We start from the raw sequence: 18954 nt of genomic DNA on the forward strand, positions 1-18954 counted from the left end.
AAAAAAGGAATTTTTCTTTTCATAGAAACTACACATAGAGAATAAGTCAGGAAATTCTTTTTTGTGTCTTGACTTTGCATTCTTTATGCCAAAAGTGCTGTCCTGGTACTAGTCTGTTTTGAAATTTATGGGGATTTGTGAAAAGCAAAGACAAAAACTTCTAAGCTGGTAGCCCAGTTGGTCTTGTTTTTGTGATGCATGGGGCGGCTGGGTGTTCAGATAAACAGCTCCCTGCCAGGCTGACTTTTGGCTGCTGGACTCAATTAACATCCCCAGGCAGATTTGGAAATCTTGACTTTCATCAGGAGGATGCTGGTTATGCAGGGGATGCAGGGCTAAAGGCAAAGAACTGAGGCAAAGTGGTGGAAAGAAAAGTCAATATTGAAAAGTAAAATGAATTTATGAAGCTCTCACCCTTTTCCCAGAACAGCTCCCCATGTAATACTGGGAAGTGAATGTTAGGTGTTGTATTTACTGCGTGTCTTTGCCCACTTTAATCCCTGGTTTCACTGTACTCTACCTCACTGGGCAGAGATGACAGAGTCTGACTGAGCTGCAGAGACCACACTGTGGACTCAGCAGTATTTTAGAATTCATGTCACCTGCAGGTGATTATTAAACTCTGAGCTTTGTAAGATTTTTGGAGTATTATCCACAAAATGTTTACCCCAGATACCTTTATGGTGTTGCTTTATCGGCCAAGTTTTACAATCCCCTGCTAGGCTGTGATTGCTTTCTTTCTTACATAGGTATTTTTAATTATTGTCCAACAGACAGTTCTTTTGCAGCACTTCCCGATAGGCCCCATCAAGATGTGTTTGTGTCAGAAGAGACCTTTTCCAATTATTGTATTTCCTCTGTTTGGATTGTGTATCTGGGTAACTGGAGTTATAACTCCTGCACTTGGAGAATATTCTAGTACTCTGCACCACTCCGCATAGTCCGGACCTGTCTTGCATCTCCTCCTATGCTAGTATTCCTTTCCCTGTCTACATGCAACTTACACTTTCAGTATTCTAATTCATTTCTTAATGACTTTTAAATATCCCCATACACTTCTGCTTTTCTCCTTCACTCTTCTTTTATTCCACTTCGGCCTCAAGTTGAAACTTTTCCAAAAGGCACGTATCACAATATTCGTAAATATAGAAATCCAGTTTCTCTTTTCCCGACCACAGTAATTTACAGAAAGCTTGACACTGACCTGACTCTGAGCGTGCTTTTCACCCTAGGGTTATTTTTCATTGCACCCCCTTTGACTAAGGGTTGAAGATGCATGTATTTTGCTCAGAAGAAAAAGCGTAAAATGGAAAGTACTGTTATTAGAGACACTTAGCAACAGCCTGAGAACGTCAGCGGCTAAAGCTGTGTGCAACCAGCGCCAAGGTGGATGCGGCAGCTGCTGTAGGAGAATGTTGAGAAGCCAGCTGTTATTCCCATTGGCAAGGGAATGCGCCAATCACCATCCAAGCTGCAGGAAGGCTGGGCCAAGTTCTGGGGGAAAGAGCGCCTTCCCATGCCAACTAGAAAGGGGCCCTATCGTTTCTGTGTGTCAAAATTATAGCAGTTACTTATGTCCTTTCCTTTCTTTAATCACGCATTCTCCCTTCACAGGTTGGAATGAGAAAGAGAGGATACTGAAGAGGGAAACAATGTAAAATCTTTCATTTTACATTGTTATAACAAATAACTTTACGGTTTAAATATTGCTTATAGCCTGGTTGGCATCTTTGGTTGATGAAGGGTGCAGATATAAACAAACACAAGTGAGCTTCAAAGGGTGACTAATGCACCAGCCCATATGGGTCAATCCATTTTCTCAAGCTCGCTAGCTGGGAACCAGAAATTTTGGCTAACAAAAAGCAGTACTTCGAAATTTCCCTAAGAAACTTCTTTTTTACCTCCAAGCAGAGAGGACAAAGTACATTTTCCTTTAAGTTTGTTTACCACAGAGTAGGAAGAGCAAGAGATATTTTCCCCAAATTTTATTCAGGCTTGGAATTTAAGTCAATTCTGTAAACATGAGGCCTAGTTAACTTTCACTTTGGCTGTACGTAAGCAGTTCTTTGAGATCCGAAGCGTTAACTTAGACAAACAATTAGAAAGTAGTAACCTCATGTCCCTCCTTTCCAATATGTCTAAGGCATGCAAAGCTTCCTAATTAAACAGCATAGTCTTCTCCAAAAGGGCGGTAAAAAAGGAATGCTCATACATGCATATGTCCCTTTGAGAAATATATACATATGCGTATTCCTAGTTTGAGCGCAATTTGTTCTCATAGGCCTGTTTAGATGGTCATGCGGTGTGGATGTGCAGCAAGAAGAGTTATGTTCTACAACTGAAATTGGTAAATCTTTTGCTCTTAGAACTATCTCAGAAAATCAAATAAATAGATAAGTAAAACGATCATACTTTCCATGGTTTCAACAAGTCACTCCCGGTGGGAGGAAGTCTTTTCTCTAAATCACATAAGGAAGAGTAGACCATCAGTAGCATTCCTGTGGAGTAATCCATCCTATTGCCAGCATACCAGTATCCACACAACTTGAAGTTCAGTGTTATTCTGATTTCTTTTACCAGGATAGCTTCAAACCAAGCAAGTAGGCTGCTAAGGAACATTCCTGAAAATTGGACAGAATAGAGATGGGAGCAGACGGAGACAGGTGTAGTGAAAGCTTAGGACAGGAGATGAAGACCTGGGTTTTTAGCATGTTGTCACACGTACTGTACATGTACTATAGGTGTTATGAAGTCTCATCGTGCTGGAGGGAGAAGAGACTGCTTCACGATGCGGGAGTGAAGCGGGATGACCTTCTTTAGAGAGAGATTGCAGAGAACTTCTCTTTGTATTAGGAGAGGAAACAAGAGAAGCTGGTTCAAAATTTCACAAACACTGATTGAAGGTGTTCCGTCTCTGCCGGGTGGCCCTCACTCAGGGAGACCATAAGCTACGTGAGGCGAAAAGGCAGGGACACTCTAAAAGTTTTCAAAGCACAATAATGCAAGACAACATGACTACAAATGTCATAAGACAAAATGGGATTAAAAGCCAAGTGAACAGGGGCTTCTTTGGTGGCGCAGTGGTTGAGAATCTGCCTGCTAATGCAGGGGACACGGGTTCGAGCCCTGGTCTGGGAGGATCCCACATGTCGCGGAGCAACTAGGCCCGTGAGCCACAACTACTGAGCCTGCGCTTCTGGAGCCTGTGCTCCGCAACAAGAGAGGCCGCGACAGTGAGAGGCCCGCGCACTGCGATGAAGAGTGGCCCCCGCTTGCCACAACTAGAGAAAGCCCTCGCACAGAAACTAAGACCCTACACAGCAAAAATTAATTAATAAACCCCTACCCCCAACATCTTCTTTAAAAAAAAAAAAAACAGATGAAATTTCTTAAAAAAAAAAAAAAGCCAGGTGAACAAAAGACCACATATTATATGATTCCATTTATATAAAATGTCCAGAACAGGGAAATCTGTGGAGACAGAAGTAGATGAGTGGCTGCTCGAGGCCAAGGAGGGCAGGGATAGAGGACTACGGGGGTAATAACTGAAGGTTACGGGGTTTCTTTTTGAGGTGATGAAAATGTTGTAAAGTTGAACATCCCCCGTCATGATGGTTGCACATATCTGTGAATGTACTGAAAACTATTGAATTGTACACTTTCAATGGGTGAATTGTGTGGTATGTAAATTATATCTTAACAAAGCCATTATTTAAAAATCTAAGGTAATTTAAAAATTGGAGAAAGAAAAGCCAAGTAAATGAAAGGAGCCATAAGAACTCCAGGGGTGGAGTCTTCCCTGTCAGGACCCTGACCCACCACAGCCTGCCCTCTTTTCTCACCTACCCACAGGGAACAAAACAGAGGAAGCTGTGAAATGCTCTTGCTTGCTTAGAAACAGTGAAATACTCTTCAGAGAACCCACTTAGATGTAAGGCTCGATGGGGTCCCGATTCAGTCCTAGGAGAATTGTGAGCCTGTGAATTATCATCCAGCATCTTTTCCAGACAAAAGCGCTTTAGCTGACAACAACACAAGCTCTTGGATGAAAAGAGTAGACATTCAAGCTCTCTGAAGCCGTCTCATAAATAACAAAAAAGATTGGCACCAGGTAGGTCTTACCAGAGACTGCAGCATTTACAAAGTTCTTCTATTTGAATTTATTTCAAGCAGTCAATAAATAAATGGTTCCGTGCTATTAAAAATGGAGAAAAGAGAAGACTACAAACATGTGCTTCTACCTCCTGCAATTTGGTCCCTTTCCCCGGCTCCCTTCTCAGAGAAAGATGCAGTTGTTCACTTGATGACCCTGGTACCCAGCATATTTTCTTTGGGGCCATCTTTTGAATATTATTTTTGTATAAAGCCAAGTAAATGAATGGGAAAGTTGAAAAACAAAATCAGAATGTTATATTGACACCGTTGTAGATTTTCCGAATGCCGAAAAACAAGAAATGAATGGAAATGAGTTTGCCAAAGTGAACATTTTATGCATCTTTATATAGGGCATACTCCCAGGTGGAAAAAAAATGCATTTGAATAAAATAAAATAACAAAATATTTATTGAAAATTTTTAATTTATGACATATATTTGTCACATTTAGGCAGAACTCTCACCCTCGGGGACTTAACATTCTAAACATTTCCTTCTTTGTGTGTCTTTTTCTCTCTTCCTTATTTTCTATTTCTAGTGCTCAGAAGGCACTTTTAGCTATTTGGAGTTACGAATATTCTGCCCAGTCACAGGCATATAATCCCCCTGGAACTGTCCGTCTTTCTGAACTGTCTGTCTTAGTGATACACACAGTGATGGCTAGTGATTGTGGAGACCCTCTGAGATAACTGCAAGACACCAAATGAGGTTTTTAAACTAATCCAAAGAGTGCTCCATCAGCGTTAACCTTGAAAACCCAGAAATGACTGTTCATTTTGTACCCTCAGGAATAATATCCTTCCATTGACAGGGGAGCATGGGGCCATTCACTTAGCTATGAGAAAGCCCGAACATGTGTGGAGCATTAAGGTTTAGAGAAAAAAGTGACACTGAAAATTCTAGAAAAGATCCAAAAGTAAATCCTCAATAAAGCTGGTAATAAGTCGTTGCTAAAGTTCTTTGTTTAGGAATTTGGAGAATTTGTGCTTCTCGTTGGAGGGATTATAGAGATATGAGATGGCTTCACAGATGCTGTATAATAAAGTTAGGCTTTGGATCGTTACCTGTATTTTTCTTCAGAACCTGAATTGTAACTTCCTTATACTATATAATATGAAATATACCTGTACCTTACTGCACTCTTAATCTTGTCAGTAAACATTTTCCATGGTAGTATTCTGTATTATTTTTGATGTAGTTTTTCTTTGAGTGTGAGTACAGATTATTGTTGACAAAGTCCTTCCTCAGCTCTGATTGCCCAATCCAAGAAAAAATGTGCCAGTTACCCTTCTAAATCTGAACCAGGCCACCTGTGGAGCACCCTAGTTTTTGCTCAGTGACTGAGCTCCTCGTTGGAAGGCCAAGAGTCTTTATCTCCCATTTCTCTACTACCCACCCCCTGCAAATTCTCTTTCACTAAGCAAGCCAGTCCTCCATCTATTTCTCCATTTGCTGCTCTGGCCCTTCTTTTTCCTGGTCTGTGAATTCATACCCCAAATTTTCACTACCTTTTTCTTTCAAAATGTTCTTTAAGTTGTTTTGTTCCACAAAACCTCTCCTAGCTCACCAGAGCAGTGACAATCCATTTCCCCAACTAAGGTGCCCAAATCCCACGAGACACAGCTCAGAAATGCCCAAAGATGACGCTTAATATAAATATTTGCTTCCTGTACTATTTGCTTTTGCCTCATGTCTCATCTCTATTTTGCTGGATGATTGTGCTTTGGGATGTGTCCTTTCACATATGTGCTCAGTTACAAAATGGGATACTCATCAGTAGTTCCTACCCATGTGTTCCCATTGGAGCCACTGGGGAAGCTTTGTAAAAATACCTATGCCCAAACTCACCCCAGACCAGTTAAATCAGAAGATGTGATTGAAAACAACTGATCTTTGATGGTTGTGAAACAGAATAGAATGTTAGTCTAATTTCTTTTTCGCTCCCATCCCGGGATGCAGAGGGAAAATTCTGACCAGTTTGAAAGTATAATGGGAAAAATAATTTTAAGTATCCTGCTGAATCATATGACTAGAAAGTTAAAGGTAGGCAAGAGCTTATCTTTTTCCAGGTCACTGCCATGTTAGTTCAGAGAAATAAAACATTTGCTTTCAATGACAGTCCACTCCTTCTACTCCAATCTTCCATGACCTTCACCCCACCCTGCCCAATCCCTGCTGATGAATAGTTTTCTGAAGACTGATCCTATGATTCTGTGAAGGCTGTTGACCTCAAGAAGTATATATTCTAATAAATCAAACATATGATAAGCTATTCTGAGGGCTGTATCCAGGTAGCTTCATCTTAGCTGTACAGATCAGTGTTCCCCAACCAATGTGCTGTGAATGGGTTTCCAGTGTGCTGAGATGTTGATCACCCTCAGTCCCTGGGGTATCCAGGCAAGCGGGGGGCAGCCAAGATCCCAGTTCTAAAGGCTCTCAACTTGAGCAACCAGGTACATTCAACCCAGTGGAATCAAATGTTATTTTCTATGTATGATATGAGGTGAAAAAGCAGGGAAGTCCTGGAGAAATACAGATGGTAGAATCTTGAGCGTCTAAAGTGAGAAGCAATACAGAGCACCAGGTTTTACTCAGTGCAGAAGGAATTACATACTGTGCCAAAATCCATCCATCAGTTACAATCATACTAAGAGTAAAGCCATAAGCAGCAGCATATCAGATATGAAAAACTAAGCAATTAATACTAAAAGACTTGTCCCCCAATATCACTTGAGGGGAACATTATATTATATTGCTCACAAATTCCTAATATAATAATACATGAGTACAATAGATTAATAATTGGTAGTCAGTGAACATTGATTGAAAACAAATATTACTGTTTATTCATTTATCATCTCCAAAAGAACGAGTTCATATATTTGGATCTGTTTTTCAGTTCCAGTTCTCAAATTCAAACAGATTAAAATCACATAATTGGGTTTGGACATGAAGAACTGTTTCTCTGGGTTTAATTATCACAAGAGGAAAATGATGTGGTGAAAGGAATTCGGGACATTGTTAGACTTTAATTTCATAAAGGGAAATGTATATTGCCATCAAAATAGATTCTAAAAGGCTGTAAGACTTGATAAGGACGGAAAAATCTAAAATACAAACTTATTAGAATGTGTATTTAATTCAGGCATAATTTTCCCAGTGATAGCTAAGATGTATTCTCGGACTTCTGGGTTTGTAGGAAAGAAACGTAGAAATCACATTATATCGAGATCACAAGGTATCTCAGTAAGCAAGAATAGAGAGGTTTACCTGAAGAAGTCAATGAAGGTGTATAAAAAGTTCTCTGATGAGTTCAAATATTTTTTAAACTATTAATAACATGCACAAAAGACAGAGGAAGATTCATGTAACCAAAGGCAAACACAAATGCGTGATGCAAACCAATGAGAAAGGATTTTTTAAAGGATTTCTTAAAATGCTTTTTAAAGAACAAGGATGGAAAAGAACCAGCCTATGGCCCAGGAACCACCCCTTTTTTTTTCTTTCTTTTTGTCCAAAAGAATGAATTCAAAGTAGAAAAGGTATAGCTTTGTTTTAAACAGGGTCAGTGTAGAGGGTTGGAATGGAAGCCCAAGAAAGCAAAAAAACAAACAATAGACAAAAACAAGGGCCATTTTGCAAAAATTCAAGTTTCTGGGTCAGTGAATTATAATCCCAACTATTCGCAGATATATTTGCTAAACTCCTGTCAATAATCCTGGTGGAATTATGGAGAGTTGGAAAGTGTCAGAAAACTAGAAAAAAGGCACAAGTTGTCTGAATATTATTTGGTTAAAAAAATTCAAATGATCTCTGTTTATAAAGTACCTCTACTTCAGCTTAGTCGCCAAGGGTAATTATGATGGCTGTGTAAACAGGCAAGGGAGCAGAGTCCTGAGTGGGCAAATTAATGTATGTTCCAATCAGCCCTATCATAAGTAAAGTCCAGGCACAGAAGGGCAGGTTTCAGGGACCGTTTCTATAGGAGCCAGTGTTTCTTGAGTTTTATATTTTATCTGCTTCTTAAATAGTTCCTATTCCAAGTCAATATGCTGCAAGGTCTTTCTTCCAAGTATATATTCTGCTAGGACCAGTTTAATTAATTTTACAGGTAATAAAATATTCTAAAATACACCTCTCCCTAAAATAGATGTATTTGTATCCTACGTACTTATAAATTTGATGGGAACTTGTATGAATGCAGTAGCCACATGATCATGTGACTTGACCAATTTTCTGCCTTCTCCATGATGCCAGAAGAATGTTGATTGGGCCTTAGCCCCCTTTCCTAGAGAGGGCCCTGCATATACACGCTTTAATAGAGCGCCTACCCCTGCTACGTGATAAGACCAACTCTGGGGGTTGGGGAGCGGCACACAGTAACAGGCCTTGGTGGCTGACTGGACTTGTCATAACTAGGACACAAGACAGCACCTGGGTTATAGGAAAAGAGACCACATTTGTTTGGGAATCTACTAAATGTATAAACTCCCTAACAGTCTGTTCCCAATGAGGCAGGAGATAGATGGGCTGAGCAGCTGGAGTTTGTCCCCTGTGGATGGATATTCCAAAATAGCAGGAGGGAGAGAAGAGCTGAGCCCTGCCCAGGTAAAAGATAGAGACCACATAGTTCTCATTCTCAAGCTCAGGGAGACCTTCCCGACTATACACGCGCAGAAGGGCTCCTTGGAGGTCAAAAAGGGAGTGAGGTCAACCTACCCAAAGCCCTCTTCGCTAAAATCCATCTTGGCTAAGAGAGGCACACACCAACATGGGAGGACCCTGAGATAAACCAAATACGGACTCAGAACCAGGCAAAGAAAGATGACTGGCCAAAGGAAACCGGAAGAAATGCCCCATATAAGTGATTCAAACTACCACAAGTGACTCCTTCTCTGAGTCCGCCCGTGTGTCTGTCCACACATACCCTTTTTTTCCTCCTAATAAACACTTTACTTGATTCACTTCTTTCCGTCTCTTTGTGGAAATTATTTCTACAAAGCTGATGGGCCAGGGCCTTGTCACTGGCCACTGGCCATCATAGTCTAGTGGCTAAGATTCAGCACTCTCACTGCTACGGCCTGACTTCAATGTCTGGCCTCTGGCCGGGAACCGAAATCCTGCTTCAAGCCACTGCAGACAGAGGCCACCCGAGATCAGCAACAGAGCTGCCAGGGCCATCCTTTAAAAACATTAGTCAGATCATGTCACTCTCTATTCAAAACCTTCTTGTGTCTCCGTTTCTCTCTGAGTCTCTAAGCTATTGATATTTCTGACTCCCCTCCTTGCCCACCCCTCCCCACTTGTCATCTCTCTGCCCTTATCTCCTCCCCACACTCTCTCTGCTCCAGCATGCTGGCCTCCTTCCTATTTCTAGAACATATCAGGCTTGTGCTTGCTCTTCCCTGAGCCTGAAATGCTCCTCCCAGATGGCCCCATGGCTCCTCTCACACTTCATTCAGGTCTTTGCTCCAAGGCACCTCCGAGCAGCCCTCCCACACCCTCCTCTATTTAAACCTCAGTCCCACCTCCCACCCGGCCCACCCAGAACTCCCTCACGCCTTCCCTGCTTTATTCACCCCAGAGCACTTACATCAGGTCCCATCAGCAATGTATTTGTTAATTTTGTCTATTATCTGTCTTGCCTCCACTGGAACCTGAGCAGGCATGTTCTGTCTGTTCTCTTCACTGCCATATCCTCAGAGTCTAGAACAGGGCCTGGCACATAGTAGGCACTCAAAACAATTTGAGGAATAAATGAATAAACATCCAGTTGGTCTGTACCCCAAAAAAGCAGTTAGAACCAGATGTGTAGACTTAGTCATACAGGACAAGAATGCAAAGAGTGATGGTACCAGAGAAGGGCACTAGGGGACCTCTAAGCTCCTTCCAGTGCTGAGATTTTGACCTAAGTATTACACACACACGCACACGCACACACACACGCACACACACGCTCCATGTAGAACAGTACATACCCAATTATTTTCCTCAAAATAGTCATCTTAGAAGATACTTGAAAAACGTGTTTTGTGGACAAAGGTGTTTGGGAAATTCTGTATGATCTCACCTTCACAGTGAAGCTCAATAATTGGAAGAATCCAAAAAATCTCACACGTATTAGTCAGGGTTCTTCAGAGAAACAAAACCCTGACTAATAACAGATTTTGGTAACAAGAGTGGTTCGAGAGGAACAGAATCTTAAGGATGGGTTTTCTCAATTGGTCTGGGCTGTCTGGGATTGGCTGTCTAATATGATTAGATTTAAGGATGCTAATTATTCCCATTAGTAAAGGGAACACTGATGAGTTCATAGTGTGATGTGGCAATAGAGATATGCAAAATATCAACAATAGAGTCTCCTAACCAAACATGTATAAGAGGCAAGTTTCTGGGTACGCATGTACGTAATCCCTTCAAATTTTTTGTCAAACTAACAAGAATAATGAGATTGGCTGGTTACTCCTAACGTTACTGGACAAAGTGGGAAAAGAAAAGAATGACTTCAGGGATTCAAATTTCCAGCTCAAGTGCTGTATAAATGACCCTGAAAGCTTCTATGTCTGCCTTGAAAGAGACTCATTTCCTGTAGCTGCAAAGCTGAGATTCCTGAAAGCCACGCCCAGAATCTCATCCGGCTAATGGCTGAATTACAAAACAAACTGAATTTCCAACATTGGAGGGTGTTTACTATTAAAGTGAGGGCCTTGAGTGGGAAGGAATGGGACCCTGAAAATTGGAATGGAGACATATGAGAAGGCCCTGATGAAGCTGGGGACATTGAACCCCCAAATTCCGACGAGTCTTCTTTGACAGTAGAAGCAGCCTCTCTACCTAACAAAATACCATAGACTGAGTGTCTTAAATATCAGAACTTTGTTTTCTCACAGTTCTAGAGGTTAGTCCAAGATCAAGGTGTCAACATGTCTGGTTTCTTCTGAAGCCTCTGTCCTTGGCTTTCGGATGGCCACCTTCTCACTGTGTCCCCACATGGCCTTTTCTCTGGGCTCACACAAAACTGGTGTCTCCTTGTGTGTCTAATGTCCTCTTTTTATAAAAACACAAGTCAGATTGGATTAGGACCCATCATAATGGCCTCATTTTAAGGTAATCACCTCTTTAAAGGCCAGATCGCAAAATATAGTCACATTCTGAGGTACTAAGGGGGTTACACGTTCAATATATGAATGGAGGGCACGATTTAGCCCATAATATTGCAACTTTTAAAAGTTTAATTTTATTAAACAAGCACATTTGACTACAGCACCCTTAATTCACATTTTTTTTTAGATGTTGGGGGTAGGAGTTTATTAATTAATTAATTTATTTTTGCTCTGTTGGCTCAGTAGTTGTGGCTCACGGGCCTAGTTGCTCCACGGCATGTGGGAATCCTCCCAAACCAGGGCTCGAACCCGTGTCCCCTGCATTAGCAGGCAGATTCTCAACCGCTGTGCCACCAGGGAAGCCCCAACTCACACTTAATTATATATCAAACAGTAATGTTACTCTGTTTGAATCTATTTTAACAATGACCTAGATTTATATAGCAATATCAATAATATTATTTATACAATATATAAAATATAATTCAATATAGAATTTATATAATGTGTAGTATATTATGTATGTTTAACTTTTATATAGGAATATCAATAAGAATACTCTTAATAATAAACTTTATGACAAGACGATTGACAAAGCACTTTTATCCACATGATTTGATTCCTACCTTCTATGAGGTATACAGAGCAGATATTATTATCCCTATTTAACAAAACAGAAGATTGAATGAAACCCAGAATGGTTAATAGTTACCAAGTTCACAGAGGTAGTAAATAGCTTCTCATATTATTGGCTTCTTCTTTGTGATAGTTTTTCAATACTACATAATACCCACCCTCCCTTAACAATATACCATGGCTCTCACTTCAGATCAAGACATATTTGAACAGACATATTGTACCATATTAGTTGAAAACACAGGCTGTGGAGCCAGTCATCCTGGTTGCAAATCTGCCTTCACACTCACTGACTACATCATCTTGGAAAAGTAATTTAACACCTCTGTCTCCCAGGTACGACATAGACAACAGTACTTATTTAAGGGGGCTATTGACAGGATGAAATGAGTTAATTCACGAAAAGTACTTCAAACATTACCTAGCACATACTATATGCTCAATAAATGTTAGCGATTACTATAGAAATATAAGTGACAGGTTTTAATAGCAAAATAACATCCTATAACATGGATGTAACATAATAGATTCAACCATTTCCCAACTCAGTTCAGTTTTTGCCATCTGTTTCCCTTCTGAAAAACAAAAAATGAACAACACTTGGAGTTTAAAAGAATCTCCAGTGCCATGTTGGCACGGATGCCTGGAATGAAGAACTCCCAAACACCTCCTAACCCTGAGCAGGCTCCAGCAGTGAGTGTGGTGGCCTGATGGTCCTTCTGAGGTCAGCAGACTTCATGTGGAAGTCTCCTAAGAACAGGCTATCTCGTGGGACTTTGAGTATTTCCTGCCCGTGATCAGCAACATCTTTTCTTGCAGTATTTTGGCAGGTCTGTCCTTGTTCCCGGCCAGAATCAGGAAGTTCAGAAGCACATGAAAACAAACAATACATTGAAACACTTCTCTCAAATTATTCAAAGTTCAAGAAAACAAGAAATTATTCAACAATATTAGGACTTGGTATTTTATCTTATTAATTATATTTCTTCTCGTTAATGTGCCCATCCTTTTCTTCCCAACAAATACTCTCCTTGACACTGATTTCCAGGAGACTATTTATTTTTTCTTGAAGTATATTTAGGTATAGGAAGTGATTAGACGGGGTATCACTATATTTTGCAAAAATTTGCAGGCATTTTCGTGAGCAGGGCTGTTTTATCCTCTGTGCAATTTTCAAATTATATTTTGTTATTAATATCAATCTTATGGATTACCAATGTTCTTAAGATCAGCATGATTTTCTCCTTAAAATCTCTTCCCTTCATTTCAATCATCATAGCTGGATCGACTGCAAGCCAACACTGTAAAATTTCAAAATTTTACATATCTTTTAAGATCATCTAAATATTGGCTCCTTAATAAAACCTTCCCAATTTCCCAACTCCATGTGATGCCCAAAGGACTCTGCTTCTATTTCACACTACTGTCACTCAGCTAAACACAACGGACTTTTTTCAATCCTCCTTTCACTTACGCTTTCACCAAGATCTATCTGAAAGCCATTCCCTCCCTCTTGAATTACTCTCTTCCATGACAAAATGAGCTTCTGGATTTCTTCCTATCTTTATGGCTGCCTCTTCTCCTTTACAGACTCCTCCTCCAGCAAGATATTAAATGTTAGAGTTGCTTAACCCTGGATGCCAGGCCCTATTCACTTATCACTTCATTTCCTAGGCAAATTTATACATGCCTGTAGTTTTATTTGATTTATAAATTTATATATTCATCCCAGACATTCCCTATGGGTCCAGACCCATATGTCCAACCGCCTACTTGACATTTTTGCTTTGAAATAACAGTAACACTTAAACTCAGTGTAGCCAAAGTTGATCACATGAACTTCTCCCATATCTGGTCCTTTTAAAATTCCCTTTTTCTGTGGTTAGCATAATCAATCATCCAGTTACGAAAAGCCAGAAATCTAGGAATTATCATTGATATTTCCCTCTCCCTCAGACCTCCCAGGCAATTCCACATGTCATTTCTACCTACTAAATATGTCTAAAGTCTATTCACTTCTCTGCCAGGACCACTACCATACTCCAAGCCACCACTTTTTCTCACCTGGACTACTATCAATACAATGATCCCCTAACTAGTCCTTCTTGCCCCTTCCAAACCTTCTCGATTGTGCACCCAAAGTTGTTTTTTTCAACATGCGAATCCAGTTATATCATCTCCCTCTTAACACCATCGCATGGCTTCCTAGTTCTTTTGGAATAAGGTCAAACTCCTCAGCCTGTCCTGCAAAGCCCTGACACCTCTCCAGCCTCATTGTGCATCATGCCCCACCACATCCGCTTTGTTCTTTCCCATGATACACACTAGGTCTTGTTACAGGAGCTCAGACACACCATCCTCCTGCAATAAAGCCTTTGGACATGCACACCTGTCTGCCTGGATTGCCGCGCTCGGGGTAATCATGTAATGTATGATCCAATCAGAATACTTCCAAGTGTGAAAGGGGCACTATTACTGATTACACCAGGACAGACAATAGGCCTAAATCAAGGCCTTTCCAGGGCAAATCGGGACATATGTTCACCTTAAATTAACTCCTGTTTATTCCCAAGATCTCAGATCAAATGTCACCTTCTCGGGGAGGCTCACAACAACCTCCCTAGCAAAGTGAAGTTCATTGTAACTTTCTTAACATCAATAGACCTCTCTTTTGTTCCAGTACCCAAAGTTGCAACTTCACATTTATGCATATAATTCTTCTATGCTGTCCCCTCCAAGAGAATGTAAACTCCATGAGGCAAAGACTGTTCCCAAGGTTCTTCACCATTGTATTGCCTGCCAAAAATATCATGTCTCATAAATATCATTTATATTAAATATCATTTATCAAATGAAGGACATGAAATGACTCCTCTGTGAGAATTTCCTTTTTCTGTGATGGCTACAACCAACCATCCAGTTATGCAAGACAAAAATCTACAAAGTATCTCTGATGCCTCCTTTTCCCTCAGCCGCAGGATTCGGTCCCTCCCTGTGTCCGTTTTCTTTGTAGCCTCTTCTCTCTCTCCTCCTCTTCATTCTGTGCTTCTTCCTCCCCCACCTCTTCTGCTGTCTGTATATTTTTTTTCCAGAAAGCTAACATACTCATGAAATCCAAAGGACGTCTCTTCCTAGTGACAAGTGATTTCAGAAAGAGTGTTCTAATTTAAATTATTCACCTGTACCCACAGAAATTTGCTTACTGAAGACCTGGTATGAGAGTCTAAATCATACCTTCAATCATTGTTCTAAAATGTGAAGTCCTTTTAAATGTAAAATTATATTAAATTGTTTAATTGAACATTAAATGATTCTCTTTCAGTTCTACTAACTGCAACTGTTTTGTAGATGACTAGGAAGTTATTTTAGACCCAGAAATGTCCAAGTTATTTATCCACATAAAATCATAAAACCTCACAGCACTTCTGAGACAGGGATCCAAACCCAAATATCCCAGTATCACTAAAAGTTAGATTCCTTCTGGCTTTATACCATATTTACTCATTTCTAAGAATCTCTCCTAGATTATTAATGATCTTAGTGCCAGGACGACATCTTCTGTTCATTTGTGTTTCCCTTTCCCCACCTACTTTCCAACACTTTGTATAATGTTTTGCATGACAGTTTATCAAAAGGAACTGAATTAGTCTAGGATCTCCTCAGAGCCTGCTCTAGAATTGGCCCCTTTGCTGACACACTTACCCAAAAGTTCTACTTCCCTACAAGATACCTAGCTCTCCAATGGAGTCTAGACTCCCTGTAGTCTAACCTGCATCATCTGAGACTCGTGGCTTCTAGTGTCATGATCTGTGGCACCCCCTGTGGTCCTGGGCTTATAGTACAGACATGAAGCATCAAGATCTCCTCAGGACATAGCTTTGGTACTGACTGTCATTAACCCTGACCTGCCCAGCAGAGGGAGGAAAAACACAGCCTTGGAAGGTCAAGAAAGCCATGAAAAACATCATGGGTGATCTGACTGGTCACTGTTGTAAAGAATGGAGACATTGGCTCTGCACAGCAGTGGTTTAGAGAGCAATGGCTCCGAGGCTACCTGGCTTCTGATCCCAGTTCAGTGACTTACAAACTCTGTGTTCCTCGGCACAACATGGACGTTAGACATACCTACCTCAGGTGGACAGTTATGAGGACTAAACCAGTTCATACATGTACAGTCCTTGAAACAGTTCCTGACTTTGAAATTCTCCTAAATAATACCTACTGTGGTGGGGGAGGGCACAGGAATCTCAGAACAGCAACAAAATAATAATAATAGCTACTGTTTTTTTGTAGGTTTTTTTGAGTGCCTATGACGTGGCAGGCATTGTGTGTGTGTATTATACATTTATTAAAAAATAGCAAGCTTTGCTTCGGTGAGATTCTGGAGGTAAAAAGCATTATCCCAGAAATAAGCAAGCTTACACTGGTGTTTTCATTACTTAAGGCAGATCCAGATCACGTATTCCCTAAACTGACTCCTCAGATTATTCCCCTTATTCTCAATCTTTGCAAGAAGACATGTGCTTGGTGTCCTTTTAAGTTCTTTTACAGCTTCTTGGAATTCTTTTTAGGCATTCCTGCTGCTTCTTGTTCAATATCTTTTTTTATTAGTCTTCTGTGTTCCTAGTGATTGTAACTTTTTTTCTCATTTCCCCCTGTAAAACCATCAAGCTAAAGAATGTCTAGTCTGAGTTAAAACATACCATACCCGCCTTAAAGAATAAAAGCACTGCTATTTATATATTCACTTTTGCAGCATTTAAGTCCCAAAATGTGCATTTGTCACGAAGTATTTAATAATTCTAAAGTTGCAAGGTAATAAAGTACAGGCAATAGAATATTAACTCTAACTTGGTGAAATTTCCCTTTCTCTGATTTTGACAGAAAGTGCAAGGTTTTTTCAAAGAGAAGGAAAAAAAGGACTTTTTGCACATGCAAGGAAAACTTTATATTGTTCCTTTTGCCAAAAGCATGGTTTCTGGACAAATAACTCCTGGTTCCTCTCTTTCCAACACACAAAGCTCTCTCAGCGACAGCCCAGAAAGACACAATTAGTGCAACAGACCACTGGAGAGGTTCTTAGTAACGAGACAGGCCCAGCCCCACTCAGGAAAGTAAAGCAGAAGATTGAACCTGTGGGTGGGAAACTGGGGTGTCATCAGCCATCTTGGATCTCACGTGGGCTCACAGTACTCAGAACAGCCCTCTCTGCCTGACTCATCTACACTGGCTGCCTGTCCTATCCCATAAATCTGTGGAGTGATTAAATTGCACAAACTTTCTCCTTTTTATTTGGCTAGATAAACGTCTTAGGAGAAATAATTCACTTTGCTAATTGAGGGTAGTCATCTGAAATATTCACAGCCGCCAGCTCTGGGGCAGTGCAGCCTGTTGAAAGTTCCAGTGTGAGATTTGGGGATCTGACTTCTCTCTGCCTTCATTTTGCAAGTTTGTGGCAGTGACACGAATTAGAGATGTCTAAGGAGGCGCAAAGGAATACCTTTCACGGGAGCGTCTTCTCTCCTGCCAGAATGGTGGCTCAATAGCACCTTTCTGACTCTACGACCATCTTCCTCGTTCATTGTGGTGCCCCATGAATGTCTATCCCGTGGTCCCTGCAGCTGTTCTCGTTATCTTCTTCCTTCGTCTCAGAGGCCATCAGAGCACAGTAGCTACTGCTCTGTTCCTTTCTCGCTTCTTTTCCCCACCCTGAAATGACCTTGACACCATGACTGGGGCCAAAGTCTGGTTCTCGTCATGTGGCCCGTGTTTCAGCCACTGTAAGTTGTCATCGCTGTCAGCGTCTCCACCCTCTTTGCCAGTTACATAAGAGGCCACATAACGTCTGCTCCCTCCCAAGCTTTTATTAAGCAGAGACGGCCTGAGAGGCCAAGTGGGCAAGAGGTCCATCCTGGAACCTCGTCCCCCGGGAGGGTGAGTGGCTGTCTCAGCTCTCTGCCTGTGTTGGCAGCTTTAAATACCCGAGGACGACATGTTATGTTTTCGGCCTGAAGGGGCAAAAGAGAAGCAGCCCTTTCAAAATAAGAATTCCCCCGCTGTTTGTTTCCTTTTGGCACACAATAAGAACAGAGCGAGGACACGATTCTGAGCTGTCAACGCTTCCTCCCTGCTTCCACTGCACCTTCCGTTTGCCAGAAAAAAATTTGCTTCAGTTAAACAAGGGTCTAATGAATAGTCAAAGTAATTGTTTAGCTTGGATATAAGGCCTTAGGTAAACAGATGATTGCTTGAGACCGTGGGCCAGTAAAAGCAGTGCAGTAGGACGCCACTCGTTCTGTTCTTCGGACCAGTGGCCTCTGCTCCTCCAGGGACCATGGTTACTGAACGATTTCTCTCTTCCCACGAGCATATTGAAGCAATTTAATATCAGAAGGGGCTCATGAAAGCAGGGAGAAGGAGCAAGAACTTTCTATATGAGAAATATATACTGAAAACATTCGTTTTACCCCATTCAAGCTTCGATTCAATAGAACACTGAAGCTACGGAATCTTTGGTTTGTTTGTATTTAACTTTTCATGTTGAAGAATTTCTAAAAGGCATTGTTAGCCCACTTACAGTTGTCCTGCCTCCTGCCTCACTAGTATTTTTAATATGATTTCATCCTTCTTCAAAGCAATTAGCTGCCACACCTAAAGGCCATGGATAGGTTTATGAGTATCTGCTTCCAAGACTATAATAATAGTTACAGAAAGAATAAACACTGCAACGGAACCTTTCCGGTTTTGTAGTTTGTTGTTGTTGATTTGTTTTGTTTGTTTGTTTAGGTATCTTTTCTATCAACATGCTTCACTGTTACTTGTCTCTTTTTCTCAGAAGTAGGCTGGCATCATAAAAGAATTATCTTAATTAAGAGCTTCGGTAAATTAGTTGCCAGGTCGTTTGAGTTCTGCTGAATAATACTTTTAATAATCGCTTTCCATTTCTTACTTGAAAATAATAAATGCCTTGTTGATCCAGAGCAGGATTTGGTCGTCTTATTCATGCAGCCCATTTCCACTGAACTGCTATTTGAATAAACAGCATCTATCTGATTGAATCT

The 18954-nt window shown here is 40.8% G+C and overlaps 2 protein-coding genes across 22 annotated transcripts in view; one reads left to right on the top strand and one right to left on the bottom strand.

The window, feature by feature from the left end:
* PDE7B (phosphodiesterase 7B) overlaps positions 1 to 18954 on the top strand; it is a 475975-nt gene that overhangs the window by 369117 nt on the left and 87904 nt on the right. The gene's annotated exons all lie outside the window — the stretch shown is intronic.
* Positions 1 to 18954, bottom strand: part of MTFR2 (mitochondrial fission regulator 2) — a 233444-nt gene that overhangs the window by 76799 nt on the left and 137691 nt on the right. The window contains exon 9 of one of the 7 annotated variants that reach the window (XR_012324860.1): positions 11367 to 12730. The exons of the other annotated variants lie outside the window; for them this stretch is intronic. The gene's annotated coding sequence lies outside the window, so the exon portion shown is untranslated. Of the gene's footprint in view, positions 1 to 11366; positions 12731 to 18954 lie in introns of those variants that run through there. 7 annotated transcript variants of the gene reach the window in all.

The sequence above is a fragment of the Tursiops truncatus genome, chromosome 12 (assembly GCF_011762595.2).
Source record: "Tursiops truncatus isolate mTurTru1 chromosome 12, mTurTru1.mat.Y, whole genome shotgun sequence".
In the NCBI taxonomy this organism is placed as follows: domain Eukaryota; kingdom Metazoa; phylum Chordata; class Mammalia; order Artiodactyla; family Delphinidae; genus Tursiops; species Tursiops truncatus.